This window comes from Dendrobates tinctorius, unplaced genomic scaffold, assembly GCF_039654945.1.
Source record: "Dendrobates tinctorius isolate UK_male_01 unplaced genomic scaffold, ASM3965494v1 ptg000179l, whole genome shotgun sequence".
In the NCBI taxonomy this organism is placed as follows: Eukaryota; Metazoa; Chordata; class Amphibia; order Anura; family Dendrobatidae; genus Dendrobates; species Dendrobates tinctorius.
In genome coordinates, this window is record NW_027361846.1 from 1,531,541 (window position 1) to 1,559,321 (window position 27,781).

General features: G+C 56.9%; 1 protein-coding gene across 3 annotated transcripts in view; it reads right to left on the reverse strand.

Annotated features, from left to right (window-relative positions):
• SLC4A2 (solute carrier family 4 member 2) overlaps positions 1–27,781 on the reverse strand; it is a 395,791-nt gene that overhangs the window by 196,171 nt on the left and 171,839 nt on the right. Inside the window, exon 1 of one of the 3 annotated variants that reach the window (XM_073551713.1) lies at positions 16,640–16,804. The exons of 1 other annotated variant lie outside the window; for it this stretch is intronic. The gene's annotated coding sequence lies outside the window, so the exon portion shown is untranslated. One more of the 3 variants, XM_073551715.1, reaches the window with a different exon arrangement.

The window sequence follows — 27,781 nt, forward strand, 5'->3', positions numbered from 1 at the left end:
CAAGTGGCCGTTCTAATCTTAGTAACATAGGCACGAGACTCGGTGGTGGACATAGCGACAGAGGGTCAGACTCAGACCAGCCAGTTGGCCCAGCTGGACGTGGGACTCATGACCGTGCGAACTGGGAGAGCCAGCCAGTGAGAGAAAGGTCGCGTGATGAAGCACACTGCAGACAGGTGGAGACTAAAGAGTGTCTGGTCACACTGACGGACGTTGACGGGAAGGCCAAATCCCAAGGCCGAGATACTGACCGCTGGGGGCAGGGGAGGCCTAACGTAAATATGCAGTATGACTACCGAAACAGACGGAGATGGTCCTCCCGACTGGTAGGGCAAGGTGACATGGGTGCCAGGTCTCAAGATCCCTGGGTGATGTCATGTGTTCAACCCCACAAGTTTGAACAGAGGGGGGAGGTATGTGGTGTAGTTACCACTATGTCAGCTAGGGGGCGCTGTGTGGGTGTCCCAGGACGGGTGTACAGGCACATTCAGTGTGGTAACAGGAGCAGGGTCCTAAATGACCATTATGGGTCTCAAGGTGGGTGGCCTTGGGATGCAGGCTCCAGGGTGTATTGATCAGCAGAGGTACTGCTGATCTTTCTGTTACACTGTGTCAGGGAAGCCTGTGTGTGTCTATACAACCTTTAGTGATGTCATAGCCATGTGATCACCTGTGGGTGTGGTTACAGGGCTATGTAATTGAGGTGTTTGGCACATGTGAGAGAGTGGAGGGAGTCTGTCTGAGTGTGGACAGACTTCCATGTGTCCAGGTGGGACACTACAGAGAGTGTATATGGGGAGGACTACAGCTCCCAGCATGTGCTGAGACTCTCAGTCCGAGTCTGAAGCCAAGGACATTTCTGTTCCTTTGCCTGAAGTGAAGATTACATTTCAGTGTTATGCTGTCTATGGTTTATGGAGTAATAAACCTGGGGAAATTTTAAAGGAACGTGCCTCATGTTTGTCTCCCGCTGCACCTAAGTGAGTCGAATCCCTACAGTATGTATAATAGGTTCTATGTGAGATGCATGTCCCTAATGCATCAGCATTCCCCTTTTGTCCACCCTCCCCCCACCTTTTCTATTGGCCGGCCCTCTGTATCTGTGTGATATATTCTGTGTCCTGTGAGTAAAGTGTTGTCAGACTGGAAATACATGGAGAAGCAGTGATCTTTTGTATGCGCCCATGTAACCAAGGAATTCCAGCCAGCGTGATTCATTCACACTCCAGCCAACGCAGAGCGGACCTCTGAAAACACGGGGTGGTAGTGAAAGAGGTACCCCAGCTTGGTAGACCCCGCTACACTGGTGGCAGACAGCGGGATTTGGTACCCCTTCTACAGGAGGAAAGGAAAGAATGGAAAATAACTACCAGAAGTTAAAGAGGACTACATTAAAAGATCTGGTGGAAGCCCGAGGGTTGATCGCCAGCAACAAAACAAAAGCGGATTTGATAGCAGCCATCATGGAACACGACAGTGCAGCGCCCCCCGATGTGAACGTGGAGGAGACCGAATTCCAGAGGCAGGTAAAGAACAGACTGGCGTTCTATGGCCCAAACCCTGCAGTAGAGATTATACGAGAGGTGATGACTGATGTGCGTACAGATCTGAAGGAAAAGATGGCCGAGCGGACCAGGATAGAGCTAGCCAAGATGGAGATGGCAGAGAGCACCAAAGTTGAGCTGGCCAAGATGGAGATGGCAGAGCGAAGAGAGGAGAGCCAGCGAGCAGGGGGAGCTCTGGCCTTCGACCAGGTACCTTCACCAGTAAGCCACAAAAAGATCCAGTATAATGCCTTCCGACAGTTGGGGGAGGCAGAGGAAGACATTGATGGCTTTCTGCAGGACTTTGAGCGGCAGTGTGCACTTCATCAAGTGAAGCCGGAGGAACGGGTTCAGATTCTGGCCAGCAAGCTGACAGGCCGGGTAGCGGACGCCTATCGCACGGTACCTGATGAGGACTGTATGGACTATGAGTGGATCAAAGAAGTGATCTTGGCCCGGTATGCGCTGACACCAGAGGCCTACCGCCAAAAGTTCCGCGGACTTATAAAACGCGTAACCGATACCCATGCTGAATGGGCCTGTAAATTACGGCGGTCACTGCTACAGTGGGTACAAGGGAGCCAAGCAACCACTAAGGAAGACGTCCTCCAGCTCTTCCTGTTAGAATGATTCTTTAATGGACTAAACCCCGAGTCACAGGAATGGCTTCGGGACAGGCGGCCAACGACTCTTGAGGAAGCCACTCGTCTGGCCGATGAACATCATGATGCCAGGAGGCCGCAGTTCTCCGGATCAAAGGTGGTCACTAGGGGCCTGCCCATGCACCTGGAGGTCCCCAAACCACCGAAGATTGTAGGGGGACCAGCTAGAAACCCAGCCTACCACAGTCCCCCTGGGGCACGATGCCACACCTGCCGTCAGCTGGGCCACCTGCAAAGACACTGCCCCTACCGGACTCAGCATACCCAGTGGCCAAAGGCGGGAACAGCTACCTTCAGCCAGGCTGCTGTTCACTGCTACCAAGGCAAAGCTGACCCGGCATTGGGGGCTACGACTAACCAAGGGGTGGAAGAGATGGAGGAAGTGCTGCATGAAGTAGACCCCGTGCAGGCAGCCCGGGCAGATAATCGACAACAGCATCGACAGGTTGTGTGGGTTAATGGGAAACGTATGCAGGGACTAAGAGATTCCGGGGCAACTTTGACCTTGTGAAGCCTCATCTCGTCAGGGACCAAAAGAAGACGGACCGGACAGTGGCAGTCTGTGTAGCAGGGGGAGCTATACATGGACTACCCACTGCCAGGATTCACCTGAACTGGGGAGTCGGGGATGGCTTTGTTGAGGTCGGCTTGATGGAGGATTTGCCTGCAGACGTTTTGCTGGGAAATGACTTGGGGCCCATGTTGTCTGCATTCTCGGTGGCCCCTCTGGCTGAGACCTATCCTGTGACCACCGGGACACAAGCTCGAGCTGCGGAGGGGGAATCACACTCAGAGGAGGCCCAGGTAAGACATCCCAGCCCTGCACGTATTCCCATAGCCAGACTCATTTCTTGGGCCACCCCAGATGAATTTAAGAGGGAGTTACTTGAGGATCCTTCATTAGAGGGATATTGGGGGAAGGCACAGGAGGGGAGAGGAGTACTGGAAGGGGAACAGTTTGTATGGAAGCAGGGACTCCTCTACCAGATCACAGAGCAGCACCACACAGGGACGAGCCCCACTATAAAACGACAGCTGGTAGTTCCCAAGTATAGGCAGGAGCTACTGCGAATCTCTCATGATATACCCTTGGCCGGGCACTTCGGCGTCAGTCGCAAGAGGCATCGTCTGACAGAAAACTTCTTTTGGCCGGGGGTAACCTATGATGTTCGTTAGTACTGCCAGACCTGTGACAGTTGTCAGCGCATTGGCAAGAGGGGGGATCGATGCAAGGCCAAATTACGCCCCCTCCCCATTGTGGAGGAACCATTTAGCCGAGTAGCGGTCGATCTGATAGGGCCGTTAGCCAAACCCAGTCCGTCCGGGAAAAAGTATATATTGACAGTGGTAGATTATGCCACACGGTATCCAGAGGCGGTTGCGTTACCTAACATACTGGTAGAGACGGTGGCGGCCGCCCTGCTCCAGGTGTTCTCACGGGTTGGATTTCCCCAGGAGATTATCTCGGACCAGGGTACCCAGTTTACAGCAGAGGTGACCAACCAACTGTGGAAGCTTGTGCGGCGTAAAGTCCATTACAAGCGCCCCGTACCACCCGCAAACCAATGGGTTGTGTGAACGCTTTAACGGGACATTAAAACAGCTCATTGGGACTTTTACCAGGACATACAGGGACTCGGAGAAATTCTTGCCACACCTCCTGTTTGCCTATCGGGAGGTGCCCCAAGAATCCACGGGGTTCTCCCCGTTCGAGCTGGTATACGGGAGACGGGTAAGGGGACCCCTAGACTTAGTGTTGGAACACTGGGAAGGGGAGGGCCTCATAGAAGGGGTACCTATTGTACCCTATGTGCTGGAATTCCGGGATCGCCTACAGGAGCTGACTCGTGAGAACATGCAGGCGACCCAGCGGCGCCAGCGCATATGGTACGATCGGAGGGCCAGAGAGCGCACTTTGGAAATAGGACAGAAGGTCCTGGTGTTAGAGCTCATTAAGCAGAATAAATTTCAAGCTGCATGGCAGGGGCCCTACCAGGTAGTGGGGAAAATAGCCGACACAACCTATAATGTCGCCGATTGTGACGACCCCAGGGTTATGCGCATGTTCCACGTGAATATGCTGAATCCTACCGGGAGCGCCCTGAAGAGGTAGTGGCCATCTGTGCACCCGAAGCAGAGGATTTAGCCGGACTTCCCTTGCCGGATGTCTTAGGGGAAAGGACTCAGTCTAAAACATGGGACCAGGTACACTTGGGTGAAGACCTAGGCCCCCGGGAGAGACAGCAGGCGGAGGCGTTGTTAAGGCTGCGACAGAGGATGTTTTCAGAGAGACCGGGGTACACTCGCCTGGCACAACACAAGGTTGAGACCCAGGATCAGACCCCCCTGCGACAAAACCCCTTCCGCGTCCCTGAGTCTATACGAGAGGGGATGCGACAAGAGATACAAGAGATGCTGCGTTTAGGGGTCATTGAAGAGTCAGATAGTCCCTGGGCATCCCCCGTAGTGTTAGTGCCCAAGAAGGATGGGACTACACGGTTTTGTGTAGACTATCGTAAGCTCAATGAGAAAACAGTGACGGATGCATACCCCATGCCACGTGTGGATGAGTTGTTAGACCGGCTGGCGGGGGCAAAGTATTTGACCACCATCGATCTATGCAAAGGCTACTGGCAGATTCCCTTTAGTCCTGACGCTATTACCAAGTCGGCATTTGTCACCCCGTTCGGCTTATTCCAGCTTCGAGTTATGCCATTCGGGATGAAGAATGCCCAGGCGACATTCCAAAGGCTGGCTGTCCGGCTTCTGGATAGTCTCCAGGATTATGCTTGTGCCTACCTGGACGACATCGCCATCTACAGTGCGACATGGGAAGAGCATCTAAATCACCTACAGACAGTATTGGACAGGATCCAACAGGCCGGAATCACCCTGAACCCAAACAAGTGTCACGTGGGCAAAGCAGAGGTTCAGTATTTAGGGCATTGGGTGGGAAGTGGGAAACAGCGACCAGAACCAGCCAAGATTGAGGCCATAGCCAAATGGCCCATCCCACGCACTAAAACCCAGGTCATGGCGTTTCTAGGGACATCGGGGTATTACAGGAAATTCGTTCTCAATGACAGCAGCGTAGCCAAGCCCCTCACTGATTTGACCCGTAAGAACCAACCCCGCCAGGTAACCTGGACCTCAGAGTGTGAGGAAGCCTTCCGCCAACTAAAGGATGCCCTCACCAATACCCCTGTATTGGTCGCACCCGATCCAACTAAACGTTTCCTGGTTCACACAGAAGCTTCAAGAACACCCGGTAGTGTTATGAATGAGTCACCGGAGGAGGAGAAAGCAAAAATACAAGCTAAGTCCAGAAAACCGGAGAGGTTGGTAGCTATCGGATTGCAACCCCTGATCCTATTCACCACAACTAACAGTAGCCGTGGGGGGTTCCTACGGTGCCCTAGATCCCTCGTCCCAGCCGGAGAACTACATAAGGCTAAAGAAGGAAAGGGGAAATCTAAACTGCCCCAAAGCAGACCCCAAAGCAATAGACAGCCCCCAACATGTATTGTCGGTGAAAAACAGATGAAAACACAAACACAGACAGAAAGACAGGCTGAGCAAACGATGGGGCCCAACTAACTAGATAGGACAGGACAGAAAAGATGCTGGCTGCAATCCGCAAAAAACCCTACCAAAAATGTCCCAACCGTCTGATAGGAAAAAAGGCCCTGAAGTCGCTAGACTTCAAAATCACTATATCAGCACTCAGGTATATTCTGAAAACAGAGCAAAGAGATCAACTGATCAGAGACAAAAATGGAATTCAGCCAGTCCCCACCAGGACTGGCTGAATACAAACACTAAGGAAACCAGACAAAATCTCATGGAATAATAGCAGGGCAAAAACTTAGCTTTTAGTAGAGAGGAACTAAAACTGGATGCCAGAGCTCAGAGCAGAAAGGATCACCAGCAAACCCTGCAGGGCGTCGGCTGCCTTATATCCACTCAGAAATTCCAGATGTCCAATCACACTCCGCCTGTTCAGATAACAGGTTCTTCCCATCCCAATCAATTTCACTACCTCTCTTCACCAGCAGAGGGAGTCCATCAGACATCAGAGGTGAAGGGGAAAATGAACTCACAACACAGTAGCTTACCTGAGTCGGAAACTACTGCCCTGTGAAGTAAGCTATGCGGCCATCGAGAAGGAGTGCCTGGCGGTAGTATGGGCACTCAAGAAGTTGCAACCATATTTGTATGGACGACAGTTTTCCCTCCTAACAGACCATAATCCCCTAGTCTGGCTTAATCGGATCTCCGGAGACAACGCCAGATTGCTGCGGTGGAGTTTAGCCCTACAACCTCTGGACTTCACCATCCACTACAGACCCGGCAAACAAAACCGTAACGCCGATGGACTAAGTCGACAAACGGAACTTGTACCAACCCAATAAACTTCGGTCATCCCCAAACCGATCCGTTGAGGATCAGACTGTGCATGCCGATCGCGTCGCTGAAAAGGGGGAGCCGTGTTACAGAACCACTCAGCACCCAGAATATGTTGTGCAGTTATATCTATGTATAATAGGTTCTATGTGAGATGCATGTCCCTAATGTATCAGCATTCCTCTTTTGTCCGCCCTCCCCCCACCTTTGTAATTTCAACAGTAAACATCGGCAGGCTCCGGCCAACTGCGGCTTTTGTAATTCATGTCTGGCCTGCCGCTTTTCTATTGGCCGGCCCTCTGTATCTGTGTGATATATCCTGTGTCCTGTGAGTAAAGTGTTGTCAGAGTGGAAATACATGGAGAAGCAGTGATCTTTTATATGCGCCCATGTAACCAAGGAATTCCAGCCAGCGAGATTCATTCAGACTCCAGCCAACGCAGAGCGGACCTCCAAAAACACGGGGTGGTACTGAAAGAGGTACCCCAGCTTGGTAGACCCCGTTACACTTGCAGATTCCCCTGAGGCGCAGGAGAAATCCGCCTTTATCACCCTCTTTGGACTGTACGAGTCCACAGTCATGCCCTTCGGCATGAAAAATGCCCCTGCCACTTTCCAGCGGATGGTCAACCACCTGCTCCGGGGACTGGAGGAATACGCAGTGGCGTACTTGGACGACATCGCCATCTTCAGTTCCACCTGGGAGGAACACCTTCAGCATCTCCAGGAGGTGCTCAAGTGTCTTCACCAGGCAGGCCTGACTATCAAGCCGGGAAAGTGCCAGAAGAGCATGAGCGAGGTCCACTACCTGGGGCACCGGGTAGGCGGGGGTTCCATGAGTCCGGAGCCAGAAAAGGTGGACGCAATCGCGTCCTGGCCTACCCCCAGGACCAAGAAATAGGTGAAGTCCTTCTTGGGCACTGTAGGGTACTATAGGCGGTTTGTTCAAGACTATAACGCCCTTGCAAAGCCCTTGACTGACCTCACCAAGCAGAGGCTACCCCAAATAGTCAACTGGACAGATGACTGTGAGGCGGCCTTCCAAGCTTTGAAAGCAGCCCTGTGCAACTCTCCAGTGTTGAGAGCAGTCGCCCGTTTCTGGTACAGACCGACGCCAGCGAGTTTGGCCTCGGTGCTGTGCTCAGCCAGGTCGACTCGGGGAACCAGGAGCACCCCGTGTTGTACCTGAGCCTGAAACTTTTGCCGAGGGAAGTGGCATACTCGACCATCGAGAAGGAGTGTCTGGCCATGGTGTGGGCACTGCAACGTTTGCAGCCCTACCTGTACGGGCGCACCTTCACGGTGGTAACCAACCACAACCCTCTGAGCTGGTTGCACACAGTGTCTGGAGCCAATGGAAGATTGCTCCGCTGGAGCCTTGCCCTTCAACAGTACGACTTTGCTGTACAACACAAAAAGGGCAGTGAACATGGAAATACCGAAGGGTTGTCCCGCCGGGGCGAACCCGCTGAGATGCGCATGGACGATTACCGAGAGGTAATGCCTCCATAGCGCCCACTAAAAGGGGGAGGTGTAATGTAAAATGTCTATAAAGTATGATATTTCTAGAACCTTCTAGAAATCTCCCATTTCACACTACGGAGGTCATTGTCCACTGTCAGCACTCCCCCCCCTTACAGCCCCCTCCTTTTGCCCCCCCTTAGCAGCTTTCTGTGTGTGTGCGCATTCTGCCGGCATCTGAAACCTGATACCGGGCATTTCCTCTCGAAGCACAGCTAGGGGGAAAAGATCTCTTTGTTCTGGCCGAGGCTGAATGCCAGTATATGGGAAGTATTAAAACAAGTCATATTGCAAAAACCATACAACTCAGAGATATAATAACCATATTACTGCGTAGGCAACGAAAGCAGTTTGCCAGTCTCTAATTTTCATAATCCTAATCCCTCCAGAAACTGAAATATGGATTACTCCCAAACGGAGTGTCCTAAGTATGGCATGCTTGGTGTCTTCAGATTCTATTCGGTAAATCACAAACAATGATGCCCTATGTGTGTTGGTACGGGTTTTTCTCGTTTAGATATAGTTATTCTAAGTTTTGTAGCCAAATCCTAACTTGGAGAGAGGGAGGTTGGACCTCTCCAGACCGCCCATTTCGTGAGGTCACAGACCCTAGGCTATAGGTATTCCCTACCAAATTCCAGTCAGTTCAGCTGGAGTCCTCCTGCCAGAGACGTGCCGATGAGTGGGGACGTTTGGCTAAGCGCCCCTCCCCCCAGCCACATGGTCTGTCTAATACCAACTACGCACATGTGAGTGTTACTTTCTGTTCTTTCATCCACTTTGTTTTATATTTGTATTTGTACATATGTAATGTCTCAATTTATTACAACTTTTGTATTTGTAATCACTGCCCGACTTTGGGGAATAAATCGTAAAATTATCAGCTGGACTTCATGCTCTAGGAAACGAACTATGCGCCTTTTTTAGATAATCGCTACTAATTTGGGATTTGTCACGGACCCTCTTAATTAACTCTTTGATTAAGTAAAGCGTGGCTGGTGGCAGCGTGGTGAGCGCGGCTGGCGAGGCTAGCTGGCAATACAGAAGGGTCTTATATTGCTGAATGAGTGGTTGAGGCCACAGCATTGATAATTCCCTTACTGCAGTAGTCTAGTTGCCCGTGCACAACAAGCAGCCCGTCCGGCGACTAATTATCCTAGGTGCAGTTCCCTGGCTGACCTGAGGGTAACGGGGGCGCCGGAGAGCTGCGAGTTCCAAAGTGGAACTGAGAAAGTGGGATATACATAAATCCCCGCAGTTCTTGGAAGGTTGTTAGCAGTGGTGGGGCATCCAAAATACCCCCCTGCGGTAAATTGTTAGAGCAAGATTAGCTTGCTGTATTTTTGTCACGTGGTGCCGGTGGTGGGATAACTAAGATAAGCCCCCACTGTGCCTGTGATAGCCGTGTGCTGGCAGTGCGTTGTGTCAATCCGTCCGCTGACAAACCCGTGTCGGTGGTGGGATCGTGACATATTGGTAGCACAGGGTCCGCTGTCCGTCGCAATTTGGTGGCAACGACATGCCTCCTGCTTGCGTTCATCACAGTGATTGTATGGCACGGTGCGGCAGTGTAATTGTACGGCACTACATGGCACTGTGATTGTACGGCACTATGTGGCACTGTGATTGTACGGCACTACGTGGCAGTGTGATTGCATGGCACAGCGTGGCAGTGATTGTACGGCACTACGCGGCAGTGTGATTGTATGGCACTACGCGGCAGTGTGATTGTACGGCACTACGTGGCACTGTGATTGTACGGCACGGCGTGGCAGTGTAATTGTACGGCACGGCGTGGCAGTGTGATTGTACGGCACGGCGTGGCAGTGTGATTGTACGGCACTACGCGGCAGTGTGATTGTACGGCACTATGTGGCAGTGTGATTGTACGGCACTACGTGGCAGTGTGATTGCATGGCACGGCGTGGCAGTGGGATTGTACGGCACTACGCGGCAGTCTGATTGTACGGCACTACGCGGCAGTGTGATTGTACGGCACTACGTGGCAGTGTGATTGTACGGCACGGCGCGGCAGTGTGATTGTACGGCACTACGTGGCAGTGTGATTGTACGGCACTACGTGGCAGTGATTGTACGGCACTACGTGGCAGTGTGATTGTACGGCACGGCGTGGCAGTGTGATTGTACGGCACGGCGTGGCAGTGTGATTGTACGGCACTACGTGGCAGTGTAATTGTACGGCACTACGCGGCAGTGTGATTGGACGGCACGGCAGTGTGATTGGACGGCACTACGCGGCAGTGTGATTGTACGGCACTATGCGGCAGTGTGATTGTATGGCACTACGTGGCAGTGTGATTGTACGGCACGGCGCGGCAGTGTGATTGTACGGCACGGCGCGGCAGTGTGATTGTACGGCACTACGTGGCAGTGTGATTGTACGGCACTAGGTGGCAGTGTGATTGTACGGCGCGGCAGTGTGATTGTACGGCACGGCGCGGCAGTGTGATTGTACGGCAGTACGCGGCAGTGTGATTGTACGGCACGGCGTGGCAGTGTGATTGTACGGCACTAGGTGGCAGTGTGATTGTACGGCGCGGCAGTGTGATTATACGGCACGGCGCGGCAGTGTGATTGTACGGCAGTACGCGGCAGTGTGATTGTACGGCACGGCGTGGCAGTGTGATTGTACGGCACTATGTGGCAGTGTGATCGTACGTCACGGCGTGGCAGTGAGATTGTACGGCACGGCGTGGCAGTGTGATTGTACGGCAGTACGAGGCAGTGTGATTGTACGGCACGGCGCGGCAGTGTGATTGTACGGCGCGGCAGTGTGATTCTACGGCGCGGCAGTGTGATTGTACGGCACTACGTGGCAGTGTGATTGTACGGCACGGCGCGGCAGTGTGATTGTACGGCGCGGCAGTGTGATTCTACGGCGCGGCAGTGTGATTGTATGGCACTAAGTGGCAGTGTGATTGGACGGCACTAAGTGGCAGTGAGATTGTACGGCACTAAGTGGCAGTGTGATTGTACGGCACGGTGTGGCAGTGTGATTGTACGGCACTAAGTGGCAGTGTGATTGGACGGCACTAAGTGGCAGTGAGATTGTACGGCACGGTGTGGCAGTGTGATTGTACGGCACTAAGTGGCAGTGAGATTGTACGGCACTACGTGGCAGTGTAATTGGACGGCACGGCACGGCGCGGCAGTGTGATTGGACGGCACTATGTGGCACTGTGATTGTACGGCACTATGTGGCAGTGTGATTGTACGGCAGTACACGGCAGTGTGATTGTACGGCACTAAGTGGCAATGTGAATGGACGGCACGGCGCGGCAGTGTGATTGTACGGCACGGCGTGGCAGTGTGATTGGACGGCACTAAATGGCAGTGAGATTGTACGGCACGGCGTGGCAGTGTGATTGTACGGCACGGCGCGGCAGTGTGATTGGACGGCACTAAGTGGCAGTGTGATTGGACGGCACGGCGTGGCAGTGTGATTGGACGGCACTATGTGGCAGTGAGATTGTACGGCACTAAGTGGCAGTGTGATTGCACGGCGCGGCAGTGTGATTGTACGGCACGGCGTGGCAGTGTGATTGGACGGCACTATGTGGTAGTGTGATTGGATGGCACTAAGTGGCAGTGTGATTGGACGGCACGGCGCGGCAGTGTGATTGGACGGCACTACGTGGCAGTGTGATTGTACGGCACGGCGCGGCAGTGTGATTGGACGGCACTAAGTGGCAGTGTGATTGGACGGCACTAAGTGGCAGTGTGATTGTACGGCACTAAGTGGCAGTGAGATTGTACGGCACTACGTGGCAGTGTGATTGTACGGCACGGCGTGGCAGTGTGATTGTACGGCACGGCGCGGCAGTGTGATTGGACGGCACTAAGTGGCAGTGTGATTGGACGGCACTAAGTGGCAGTGTGATTGTACGGCACTAAGTGGCAGTGAGATTGTACGGCACTACGTGGCAGTGTGATTGGACGGCACTACGTGGCAGTGTGATTGTACGGCACGGCGCGGCAGTGTGATTGGACGGCACTATGTGGTAGTGTGATTGGACGGCACTAAGTGGCAGTGTGATTGTACGGCACTAAGTGGCAGTGAGATTGTACGGCACTACGTGGCAGTGTAATTGGACGGCACGGCACGGCGCGGCAGTGTGATTGGACGGCACTATGTGGCACTGTGATTGTACGGCACTATGTGGCAGTGTGATTGGACGGCACTATGTGGCACTGTGATTGTACGGCAGTAAGTGGCAATGTGAATGGACGGCACGGCGCGGCAGTGTGATTGTACGGCACGGCGTGGCAGTGTGATTGGACGGCACTAAATGGCAGTGAGATTGTACGGCACGGCGTGGCAGTGTGATTGTACGGCACGGCGCGGCAGTGTGATTGGACGGCACTAAGTGGCAGTGTGATTGGACGGCACGGCGTGGCAGTGTGATTGGACGGCACTAAGTGGCAGTGTGATTGGACGGCACGGCGCTGCAGTGTGATTGGACGGCACTAAGTGGCAGTGTGATTGTACGGCACGGCGTGGCAGTGTGATTGGACGGCACTAAATGGCAGTGAGATTGTACGGCACGGCGTGGCAGTGTGATTGTACGGCACGGCGCGGCAGTGTGATTGGACAGCACTAAGTGCCAGTGTGATTGGACGGCACTAAGTGGCAGTGAGATTGGACGGCGCGGCAGTGTGATTGTATGGCACGGCGTGGCAGTGTGATTGGACGGCACTATGTGGTAGTGTGATTGGATGGCACTAAGTGGCAGTGTGATTGGACGGCACGGCGCGGCAGTGTGATTGGACGGCACTAAGTGGCAGTGTGATTGGACGGCACTACGTGGCAATGTGATTGTATGGCACGGCGTGGCAGTGTGATTGGACGGCACTATGTGGTAGTGTGATTGGATGGCACTAAGTGGCAGTGTGATTGGACGGCACTATGTGGTAGTGTGATTGGACGGCACTATGTGGTAGTGTGATTGGACGGCACTATGTGGTAGTGTGATTGGACGGCACTACGTGGCAGTGTGATTGTATGGCACGGCGTGGCAGTGTGATTGGACGGCACTATGTGGTAGTGTGATTGGACGGCACTATGTGGTAGTGTGATTGGACGGCACTACGTGGCAGTGTGATTGTATGGCACTATGTGGTAGTGTGATTGGATGGCACTAAGTGGCAGTGTGATTGGACGGCACTATGTGGTAGTGTGATTGGACGGCACTAAGTGGCAGTGTGATTGTACGGCACTATGTGGTAGTGTGATTGGATGGCACTAAGTGGCAGTGTGATTGGACGGCACTAAGTGGCAGTGTGATTGGACGGCACTACGTGGCAGTGTGATTGTATGGCACGGCGTGGCAGTGTGATTGGACGGCACTAAGTGGCAGTGTGATTGGACGGCACTATGTGGTAGTGTGATTGGATGGCACTAAGTGGCAGTGTGATTGGACGGCACTATGTGGTAGTGTGATTGGACGGCACGGCGCGGCAGTGTGATTGGACGGCACGGCGCGGCAGTGTGATTGTACGGCACGGCATGGCAGTGTGATTGGACGGCACTAAGTGGCAGTGTGATTGGACGGCACTAAGTGGCAGTGTGATTGGACGGCACTACGTGGCAGTGTGATTGTACGGCACGGCGTGGCAGTGTGATTGGACGGCACTATGTGGTAGTGTGATTGGATGGCACTAAGTGGCAGTGTGATTGGACGGCACTACGTGGCAGTGTGATTGTACGGCACGGCGTGGCAGTGTGATTGGACGGCACTATGTGGTAGTGTGATTGGACGGCACTAAGTGGCAGTGTGATTGGACGGCACTACGTGGCAGTGTGATTGTACGGCACGGCGTGGCAGTGTGATTGGACGGCACTATGTGGTAGTGTGATTGGATGGCACTAAGTGGCAGTGTGATTGGACGGCACTACGTGGCAGTGTGATTGTACGGCACGGCGTGGCAGTGTGATTGGACGGCACTATGTGGCAGTGTGATTGTACGGCACGGCGTGGCAGTGTGATTGGACGGCACTATGTGGTAGTGTGATTGGATGGCACTAAGTGGCAGTGTGATTGGACGGCACTACGTGGCAGTGTGATTGTACGGCACGGCGTGGCAGTGTGATTGGACGGCACTATGTGGTAGTGTGATTGGACGGCACTAAGTGGCAGTGTGATTGGACGGCACTACGTGGCAGTGTGATTGTACGGCACGGCGTGGCAGTGTGATTGGACGGCACTATGTGGTAGTGTGATTGGATGGCACTAAGTGGCAGTGTGATTGGACGGCACTACGTGGCAGTGTGATTGTACGGCACGGCGTGGCAGTGTGATTGGACGGCACTATGTGGTAGTGTGATTGGATGGCACTAAGTGGCAGTGTGATTGGACGGCACTACGTGGCAGTGTGATTGTACGGCACGGCGTGGCAGTGTGATTGGACGGCACTATGTGGCAGTGTGATTGGATGGCACTAAGTGGCAGTGTGATTGGACGGCACTACGTGGCAGTGTGATTGTACGGCACTATGTGGTAGTGTGATTGGATGGCACTAAGTGGCAGTGTGATTGGACGGCACTATGTGGTAGTGTGATTGGACGGCACGGCGCGGCAGTGTGATTGGACGGCACGGCGCGGCAGTGTGATTGTACGGCACGGCATGGCAGTGTGATTGGACGGCACTAAGTGGCAGTGTGATTGGACGGCACTAAGTGGCAGTGTGATTGGACGGCACTACGTGGCAGTGTGATTGTACGGCACGGCGTGGCAGTGTGATTGTACGGCACGGCGTGGTAGTGTGATTGGATGGCACTAAGTGGCAGTGTGATTGGACGGCACTATGTGGCAGTGTGATTGGACGGCACTACGTGGCAGTGTGATTGGACGGCACGGCGCGGCAGTGTGATTGGACGGCACGGCGCGGCAGTGTGATTGTACGGCACGGCATGGCAGTGTGATTGGACGGCACTAAGTAGCAGTGTGATTGGACGGCACTAAGTAGCAGTGTGATTGGACGGCACTATATGGCAGTGTGATTGGACGGCACTATATGGCAGTGTGATTGGACGGCACTAAGTAGCAGTGTGATTGGACGGCACTATATGGCAGTGTGATTGGACGGCACTAAGTAGCAGTGTGATTGGACGGCACTAAGTAGCAGTGTGATTGGACGGCACTATATGGCAGTGTGATTGGACGGCACTAAGTAGCAGTGTGATTGGACGGCACTATGTGGCAGTGTGATTGGACGGCACTATATGGCAGTGTGATTGGACGGCACTAAGTGGCAGTGTGATTGGACGGCACTAAGTAGCAGTGTGATTGGACGGCACTATATGGCAGTGTGATTGGACGGCACTAAGTAGCAGTGTGATTGGACGGCACTAAGTAGCAGTGTGATTGGACGGCACTATATGGCAGTGTGATTGGACGGCACTATATGGCAGTGTGATTGTACGGCACTATATGGCAGTGTGATTGGACGGCACTATGTGGCAGTGTGATTGGACGGCACTATGTGGCAGTGTGATTGGACGGCACGGTGTGGCACCATGATGGCTGTGCGGCTTCATCCTCTCGGCAGTCAGTTCCTCATCGCTGGCAGTGTCCCCCGTAGTGCCCACCATTGTCCGGCTCCTCGTGCAGCGCGGCCAGAATCAGGGGGATCGCATCCACAGCCAGGGTCACAGCGGAGGGTTTGTTACACTGTATCCACTGCTGACACACTGTCACAGAACGGTGAGAGCCGGACGCCGTGTGCGCGGACACACCAACGCGCTGTGCCGGGAATCTAGAACGATGGTGACAATGTCAGGAGGCATCCCACACGAGGAGACGGCCGACCGCCCCGAGACCGCCCACTGACAGCAAGCGGGGCCGGCTGTCAGCATCATTACCCCTCACCCGCGGGGCCGCCGGCAGTCATACAAAGGGGTGCGCAGGATCACAGCCAAACGCTCGCCAGCGCCCCCAACAGTCTGTGGCTGGTATTACGGCAGGCGAGGGAATAGGGACAACGTCAGGAGACAGAAGGGGTTAATGGAAAAGAGACTGCAGGCAGCCGCGGGCAACCAAGGGGTTAACAAAGAGTGAGGATGAAGGGAAGGGGGTTAATGAGGGGGGGGGGCGACCAGCAAACGAGGGGTTAATGAGGGGCACAGACCTGCGAGGAAGGGGTTAATGAGGGGTTGAACAGCGAGCAAGGGGTTAATGAGGGGGGCTGACCAGCGAGGAAGGGGTTAATGAGAGGGGGGTCACCGGCGAGGAAGGGGTTACTGAGGGGGCACTGACCGGCGAGGACTGGGTTAATGAGGGGGGCTCACCGGCGAGGAAGGGGTTAATGAGAGGGGGGTCACCGGCGAGGAAGGGGTTACTGAGGGGGCACTGACCGGCGAGGACTGGGTTAATGAGGGGGGCTCTCCGGCGAGGAAGGGGTTAATGAGAGGGGGGTCACCGGCGAGGAAGGGGTTACTGAGGGGGCACTGACCGGCGAGGAAGGGGTTGGCGGGGGGGGGGAACCGACCTCTCCTCACAGCCGCCGCCGCCGCCGCTCTCCTCCTCTGGTCACCTGACTCATCCTGACAGACGGTCACATGATCTGGACCACAGCTCCTCACCAGACCCCTGTCCTGACGGCTGCTGCAAAGCATCCTGGGAAAATCCTTCACACACTCAGCGGGAGCGGAGGACGCAGCCGACACCCACCGTCACTGACACTGCACAACACATGACCCCACACCACACACCGTCACCACACACCGACACCACACCCTGATACCCCACACACCGTCACCACACACCGTCACCACACCCTGATACCCCACACACCGTCACCACACACCGTCACCACACACCGTCACCCCACACCGACACCACACCCCGACACCACACCCTGATACCCCACACACCGTCACCACACACCGTCACCACACACCGTCACCACACCCTGATACCCCACACACCGTCACCACACACCGTCACCACACACCGTCACCACACACCGACACCCCACCCCGACACCACACCCTGATACCCCACACACCGACACCACACACCGTCACCCCACACCGACACCACACCCCACCCCGACACCACACCCTGATACCCCACACACCGACACCACACACCGACACCACACCCTGATACCCCACACACCGACACCACACACCGACACCACACACCGACACCACACCCTGATACCCCACACACCGACACCACACACCGTCACCCCACACCGACACCACACCCCGACACCACACCCTGATACCCCACACACCGTCACCACACACCGTCACCACACACCGTCACCACACCCTGATACCCCACACACCGTCACCACACACCGTCACCACACACCGTCACCACACACCGACACCCCACCCCGACACCACACCCTGATACCCCACACACCGACACCACACACCGTCACCCCACACCGACACCACACCCCACCCCGACACCACACCCTGATACCCCACACACCGACACCACACACCGACACCACACCCTGATACCCCACACACCGACACCACACACCGACACCACACACCGACACCACACCCTGATACCCCACACACCGACACCACACACCGTCACCCCACACCGACACCACACCCCGACACCCCACCCCGACACCACACCCTGATACCCCACACACCGACACCACACCCCGACACCACACCCTGATACCCCACACACCGACACCACACCCCGACACCACACCCCGACACCACACCCTGATACCCCACACACCGACACCACACCCCGACACCCCACACCGTCACCACACACCGACACCACACCCTGATACCCCACACACCGACACCACACACCGTCACCCCACACCGACACCACACCCCGACACCCCACCCCGACACCACACCCCGACACCCCACCCCGACACCACACCCCGACACCACACCCTGATACCCCACACACCGACACCACACACCGTCACCCCACACCGACACCACACCCCACCCCGACACCACACCCTGATACCCCACACACCGTCACCACACACCGTCACCACACACCGACACCCCACCCCGACACCACACCCTGATACCCCACACACCGACACCACACACCGACACCACACACCGACACCACACCCTGATACCCCACACACCGACACCACACACCGACACCACACCCTGATACCCCACACACCGACACCACACACCGTCACCCCACACCGACACCACACCCCGACACCCCACCCCGACACCACACCCTGATACCCCACACACCGTCACCACACACCGTCACCACACACCGTCACCACACACCGACACCCCACCCCGACACCACACCCTGATACCCCACACACCGACACCACACACCGACACCCCACCCCGACACCACACCCTGATACCCCACACACCGACACCCCACCCCGACACCACACCCTGATACCCCACACACCGACACCACACACCGACACCACACACCGACACCACACCCTGATACCCCACACACCGACACCACACACCGTCACCCCACACCGACACCACACCCCGACACCCCACCCCGACACCACACCCTGATACCCCACACACCGTCACCACACACCGTCACCACACACCGTCACCACACACCGACACCCCACCCCGACACCACACCCTGATACCCCACACACCGACACCACACACCGACACCACACACCGACACCACACACCGACACCACACACCGACACCACACACCGACACCACACCCTGATACCCCACACACCGTCACCACACACCGTCACCACACACCGACACCACACACAGTCACTACACCCTGACACCCCACCCCGACACCACACACCGTCACCACACACCGACACCCCACCCCGACACCACACCCTGATACCCCACACACCGACACCACACACCGACACCACACACCGACACCACACCCTGATACCCCACACACCGACACCACACACCGTCACCCCACACCGACACCACACCCCGACACCCCACCCCGACACCACACCCTGATACCCCACACACCGACACCACACACCGACACCACACCCTGATACCCCACACACCGTCACCACACACCGACACCCCACCCCGACACCACACCCTGATACCCCACACACCGACACCACACACCGTCACCACACACCGACACCACACACCGACACCACACACCGACACCACACCCTGATACCCCACACACCGACACCACACACCGACACCACACCCTGATACCCCACACACCGACACCACACACCGACACCACACACACCGACACCACACACCGACACCACACCCTGATACCCCACACACCGTCACCACACCCTGATACCCCACACACCGACACCACACACCGACACCACACCCTGATACCCCACACACCGACACCACACACCGTCACCACACACCGTCACCACACACCGTCACCCCACCCCGACACCCCACCCCGACACCACACCCTGATACCCCACACACCGACACCACACACCGACACCACACCCTGATACCCCACACACCGACACCACACACCGACACCACACCCTGATACCCCACACACCGACACCACACACCGACACCACACACACCGACACCACACACCGACACCACACCCTGATACCCCACACACCGTCACCACACCCTGATACCCCACACACCGACACCACACACCGACACCACACCCTGATACCCCACACACCGACACCACACACCGACACCACACCCTGATACCCCACACACCGACACCACACACCGACACCACACACACCGACACCACACACCGACACCACACCCTGATACCCCACACACCGACACCACACCCTGATACCCCACACACCGACACCACACCCTGATACCCCACACACCGTCACCACACCCTGATACCCCACACACCGACACCACACACCGACACCACACCCTGATACCCCACACACCGACACCACACACCGACACCACACCCTGATACCCCACACACCGACACCACACACACCGACACCACACCCTGATACCCCACACACCGACACCACACCCTGATACCCCACACACCGACACCACACCCTGATACCCCACACACCGACACCACACACCGACACCACATACACCACACACACCGACACCACACACCGACACCACACCCTGATACCCCACACACCGACACCACACCCTGATACCCCACACACCGACACCACACCCTGATACCCCACACACCGACACCACACACCGACACCACATACACCGTCACCACACCCTGATACCCCACACACCGACACCACACACACCGACACCACACCCTGATACACCGACACCACACACACCGACACCACACACCGACACCACACCCTGATACCCCACACACCGACACCACACCCTGATACCCCACACACCGACACCACACCCTGATACCCCACACACCGACACCACACACCGACACCACATACACCGTCACCACACCCTGATACCCCACACACCGACACCACACACCGACACCACACACACCGACACCACACACCGACACCACACCCTGATACCCCACACACCGACACCACACCCTGATACCCCACACACCGACACCACACCCTGATACCCCACACACCGACACCACACACCGACACCACATACACCGTCACCACACCCTGATACCCCACACACCGACACCACACCCTGATACCACACACACCGACACCACACACACCGACACCACACACCGACACCACACCCTGATACCCCACACACCGACACCACACCCTGATACCCCACACACCGACACCACACACCGACACCACACCCTGATACCCCACACACCGACACCACACCCTGATACCCCACACACCGACACCACACCCTGATACCCCACACACCGACACCACACACCGACACCACACACCGACACCACACCCTGATACCCCACACACCGACACCACACACCGACACCACACCCTGATACCCCACACACCGACACCACACACACCGACACCACACACCGACACCACACCCTGATACCCCACACACCGACACCACACCCTGATACCCCACACACCGACACCACACCCTGATACCCCACACACCGACACCACACCCTGATACCCCACACACCGACACCACATACACCGTCACCACACCCTGATACCCCACACACCGACACCACACCCTGATACCCCACACACCGACACCACACACACCGACACCACACACCGACACCACACCCTGATACCCCACACACCGACACCACACCCTGATACCCCACACACCGACACCACACACCGACACCACACCCTGATACCCCACACACCGACACCACACCCTGATACCCCACACACCGACACCACACCCTGATACCCCACACACCGACACCACACACCGACACCACATACACCGTCACCACACCCTGATACCCCACACACCGACACCACACACCGTCACCACACCCTGATACCCCACACACCGTCACCACATACACCGTCACCACACCCTGATACCCCACACACCGACACCACACACCGTCACCACACCCTGATACCCCACACACCGACACCACACACCGACACCACACCCTGATACCCCACACACCGACACCACACCCTGATACCCCACACACCGACACCACACACCGACACCACATACACCGTCACCACACCCTGATACCCCACACACCGACACCACACACCGTCACCACACCCTGATACCCCACACACCGTCACCACACACCGACACCACATACACCGTCACCACACCCTGATACCCCACACACCGACACCACACACCGTCACCACACCCTGATACCCCACACACCGACACCACACCCTGATACCCCACACACCGACACCACACACCGTCACCACACCCTGATACCCCACACACCGTCACCACACACCGACACCACACCCTGATACCCCACACACCGTCACCACACACCGACACCACATACACCGTCACCACACCCTGATACCCCACACACCGACACCACACACCGACACCCTGATACCCCACACACCGTCACCACACCCTGATACCCCACACACCGTCACCACACACCGACACCACACACACCGACACCACACACCGACACCACACCCTGATACCCCACACACCGACACCACACACCGACACCACACCCTGATACCCCACACACCGACACCACACACACCGACACCACACACACCGACACCACACACCGACACCACACCCTGATACCCCACACACCGACACCACACCCTGATACCCCACACACCGACACCACACCCTGATACCCCACACACCGACACCACACACCGACACCACACACACCGACACCACACACCGACACCACACCCTGATACCCCACACACCGACACCACACCCTGATACCCCACACACCGACACCACACCCTGATACCCCACACACCGACACCACACCCTGATACCCCACACACCGACACCACACCCTGATACCCCACACACCGACACCACATACACCGTCACCACACCCTGATACCCCACACACCGACACCACACACCGTCACCACACCCTGATACCCCACACACCGTCACCACACACCGACACCACATACACCGTCACCACACCCTGATACACCACACACCGTCACCACACCCTGATACCCCACACACCGACACCACACACCGACACCACACACACCGACACCACACACCGACACCACACCCTGATACCCCACACACCGACACCACACCCTGATACACCACACACCGACACCACATACACCGTCACCACACCCTGATACCCCACACACCGACACCACACACCGACACCACATACACCGTCACCACACCCTGATACCCCACACACCGTCACCACACACCGACACCACACACCGACACCCTGATACCCCACACACCGTCACCACACACCGACACCACACACACCGACACCACACACCGACACCACACCCTGATACCCCACACACCGACACCACACACCGACACCACACCCTGATACCCCACACACCGACACCACACACACCGACACCACACACCGACACCACACCCTGATACCCCACACACCGACACCACACCCTGATACCCCACACACCGACACCACACCCTGATACACCACACACCGACACCACATACACCGTCACCACACCCTGATACCCCACACACCGACACCACACACCGACACCACACACACCGACACCACACACCGACACCACACACACCGACACCACACCCTGATACCCCACACACCGACACCACACCCTGATACCCCACACACCGACACCACACACCGACACCACATACACCGTCACCACACCCTGATACCCCACACACCGACACCACACACCGTCACCACACCCTGATACCCCACACACCGTCACCACACACCGACACCACATACACCGTCACCACACCCTGATACCCCACACACCGATACCACACACCGTCACCACACCCTGATACCCCACACACCGACACCACACAACGACACCACACACACCGACACCACACACCGACACCACACCCTGATACCCCACACACCGACACCACACCCTGATACCCCACACACCGACACCACACACCGACACCACATACACCGTCACCACACCCTGATACCCCACACACCGACACCACACACCGTCACCACACCCTGATACCCCACACACCGTCACCACACACCGACACCACACACCGTCACCACACCCTGATACCCCACACACCGACACCACACCCTGATACCCCACACACCGACACCACACACCGACACCACACACTGTCACCACACCCTGATACCCCACACACCGTCACCACACACCGACACCACACCCTGATACCCCACACACCGTCACCACACACCGACACCACATACACCGTCACCACACCCTGATACCCCACACACCGTCACCACACACCGACACCACACACCGACACCCTGATACCCCACACACCGTCACCACACCCTGATACCCCACACACCGTCACCACACCCTGATACCACACACACCGACACCACACACCGTCACCACACACCGACACCACACCCTGATACCCCACACACCCACACCACATACACCGTCACCACACCCTGATACCCCACACACCGACACCACACACCGTCACCACACCCTGATACCCCACACACCGACACCACACCCTGATACACCACACACCGACACCACACACCGTCACCACACCCTGATACCCCACACACCGTCACCACACACCGACACCACACCCTGATACCCCACACACCGTCACCACACACCGACACCACACACCGACACCCTGATACCCCACACACCGTCACCACACCCTGATACCCCACACACCGTCACCACACCCTGATACCACACACCGACACCACACCCCGACACCACACCCTGATACCCCACACACCGTCACCACACCCTGATACCCCACACACCGTCACCACACCCTGATACCACACACCGACACCACACCCTGATACCCCACACACCGACACCACACACTGACACCACACACCGTCACCACACCCTGATACCCCACACACCGACACCACACCCTGATACCCCACACACCGACACCACACATCGACACCACACCCTGATACCCCACACACCGACACCACACACCGACACCACACCCTGATACCCCACACACCGACACCACACCCTGATACCCCACACACCGACACCACACCCTGATACCCCACACACCGACACCACACACCGACACCACATACACCGTCACCACACCCTGATACACCACACACCGTCACCACACCCTGATACCCCACACACCGTCACCACACACCGACACCACATACACCGTCACCACACCCTGATACCCCACACACCGACACCACACACCGTCACCACACCCTGATACCCCACACACCGACACCACACCCTGATACCCCACACACCGACACCACACCCTGATACCCCACACACCGACACCACACACCGACACCACACACCGTCACCACACCCTGATACCCCACACACCGTCACCACACACCGACACCACACCCTGATACCCCACACACCGTCACCACACACCGACACCACATACACCGTCACCACACCCTGATACCCCACACACCGTCACCACACACCGACACCACACACCGACACCCTGATACCCCACACACCGTCACCACACCCTGATACCACACACACCGACACCACACACCGTCACCACACACCAACACCACACCCTGATACCCCACACACCGTCACCACACACCGACACCACATACACCGTCACCACACCCTGATACCCCACACACCGACACCACACACCGTCACCACACCCTGATACCCCACACACCGACACCACACCCTGATACCCCACACACCGACACCACACACCGACACCACACACCGTCACCACACCCTGATACCCCACACACCGACACCACACCCTGATACCCCTCACACCGACACCACACACCGTCACCACACACCGACACCACACCCTGATACCCCACACACCGTCACCACACACCGACACCACATACACCGTCACCACACCCTGATACCCCACACACCGACACCACACACCGACACCACACCCTGATACCCCACACACCGACACCACACCCTGATACCCCACACACCGACACCACACACCGACACCACACACCGTCACCACACCCTGATACCCCACACACCGTCACCACACACCGACACCACACCCTGATACCCCACACACCGTCACCACACACCGACACCACACCCTGATACCCCACACACCGTCACCACACACCGACACCACATACACCGTCACCACACCCTGATACCCCACACACCGTCACCACACACCGACACCACACACCGACACCCTGATACCCCACACACCGTCACCACACCCTGATACCCCACACACCGTCACCACACCCTGATACCACACACCGACACCACACCCCGACACCACACCCTGATACCCCACACACCGTCACCACACCCTGATACCACACACCGACACCACACCCCGACACCACACCCTGATACCCCACACACCGTCACCACACCCCGATACCCCACACACCGTCACCACACCCTGATACCACACACCGACACCACACCCCGACACCACACCCTGATACCCCACACACCGTCACCACACCCCGACACCACACCCCGACACCACACACCGTCACCACACACCGACACCACACACACAGTCACCACACCCTGATACCCCACACACCGTCACCACACACCGACACCACATACACCGTCACCACACCCTGATACCCCACACACCGTCACCACACACCGACACCACACCCCGACACCACACACCGTCACCACACACCGACACCACACACACAGTCACCTCACCCTGATACCCCACACACCGACACCACACACACCGTCACCACACCCTGATACCCCACACACCGTCACCACACCCTGATACCCCACACACCGTCACCACACCCCGACACCACACCCTGACACCCCACACACCGACACCACACACCGACACCACACACCGACACCACACCCTGATACCCCACACACAGACACCCCACCCCGACACCACACCCTGATACCCCACACACCGTCACCACACACCGACACCACACACACCGTCACCACACCCTGATACCCCACACACCGTCACCACACACCGACACCACACCCCGACACCACACACCGACACCACACCCCGACACCACACCCTGATACCCCACACCCCGACACCACACACCGACACCACACACCCCGACACCCCGACACCCCACACCCCGACACCACACACCGACACCACACCCTGATACCCCACACACCGACACCCCACCCCGACACCACACCCTGATACCCCACACACCATCACCACACCCTGATACACCACACACCGACACCACACCCTGATACACCACACACCGACACCACACCCTGATACCCCACACCCCGACACCACACCCCGACACCACACCCCGACACCACACCCTGATACCCCACACACCGACACCACACACCGACACCACACCCTGATACCACACACCGACACCACACAGTCACTACACCCTGATACCCCACACCGACACCACACACCGACACCACACCCTGATACCCCACACACCGTCACCACACACCGACACCACACACAGTCACTACACCCTGATACCCCACACCCCGACACCACACACCTACACCACACCCCGACACCACACCCCGACACCACACCCTGATACCCCACACACCGACACCACACACAGTCACCGCACCCTGATACACCACACACCGACACCACACACCGACACCACACCCTGATACCCCACACACCGACACCACACACCGACACCACACCCTGATACCCCACACACCGACACCACACCCTGATACCACACACCGACACCACACACAGTCACTACACCCTGATACCCCACACCGACACCACACACCGACACCACACCCTGATACCCCACACACCGTCACCACACACCGACACCACACACAGTCACTACACCCTGATACCCCGACACCACACCCCGACACCACACCCCGACACCACACCCTGATACCCCACACCCCGACACCACACACCGACACCACACACCGATACCACACCCTGATACCCCACACACAGTCACCACACCCTGATACCCCACACACAGTCACCACACCCTGATACACCACACACACCGTCACCACACCCTGATACCCCACACACCGACACCACACACCGACACCACACCCTGATACCCCACACACCGACACCCCACACCGACACCCCACACCGACACCCCACA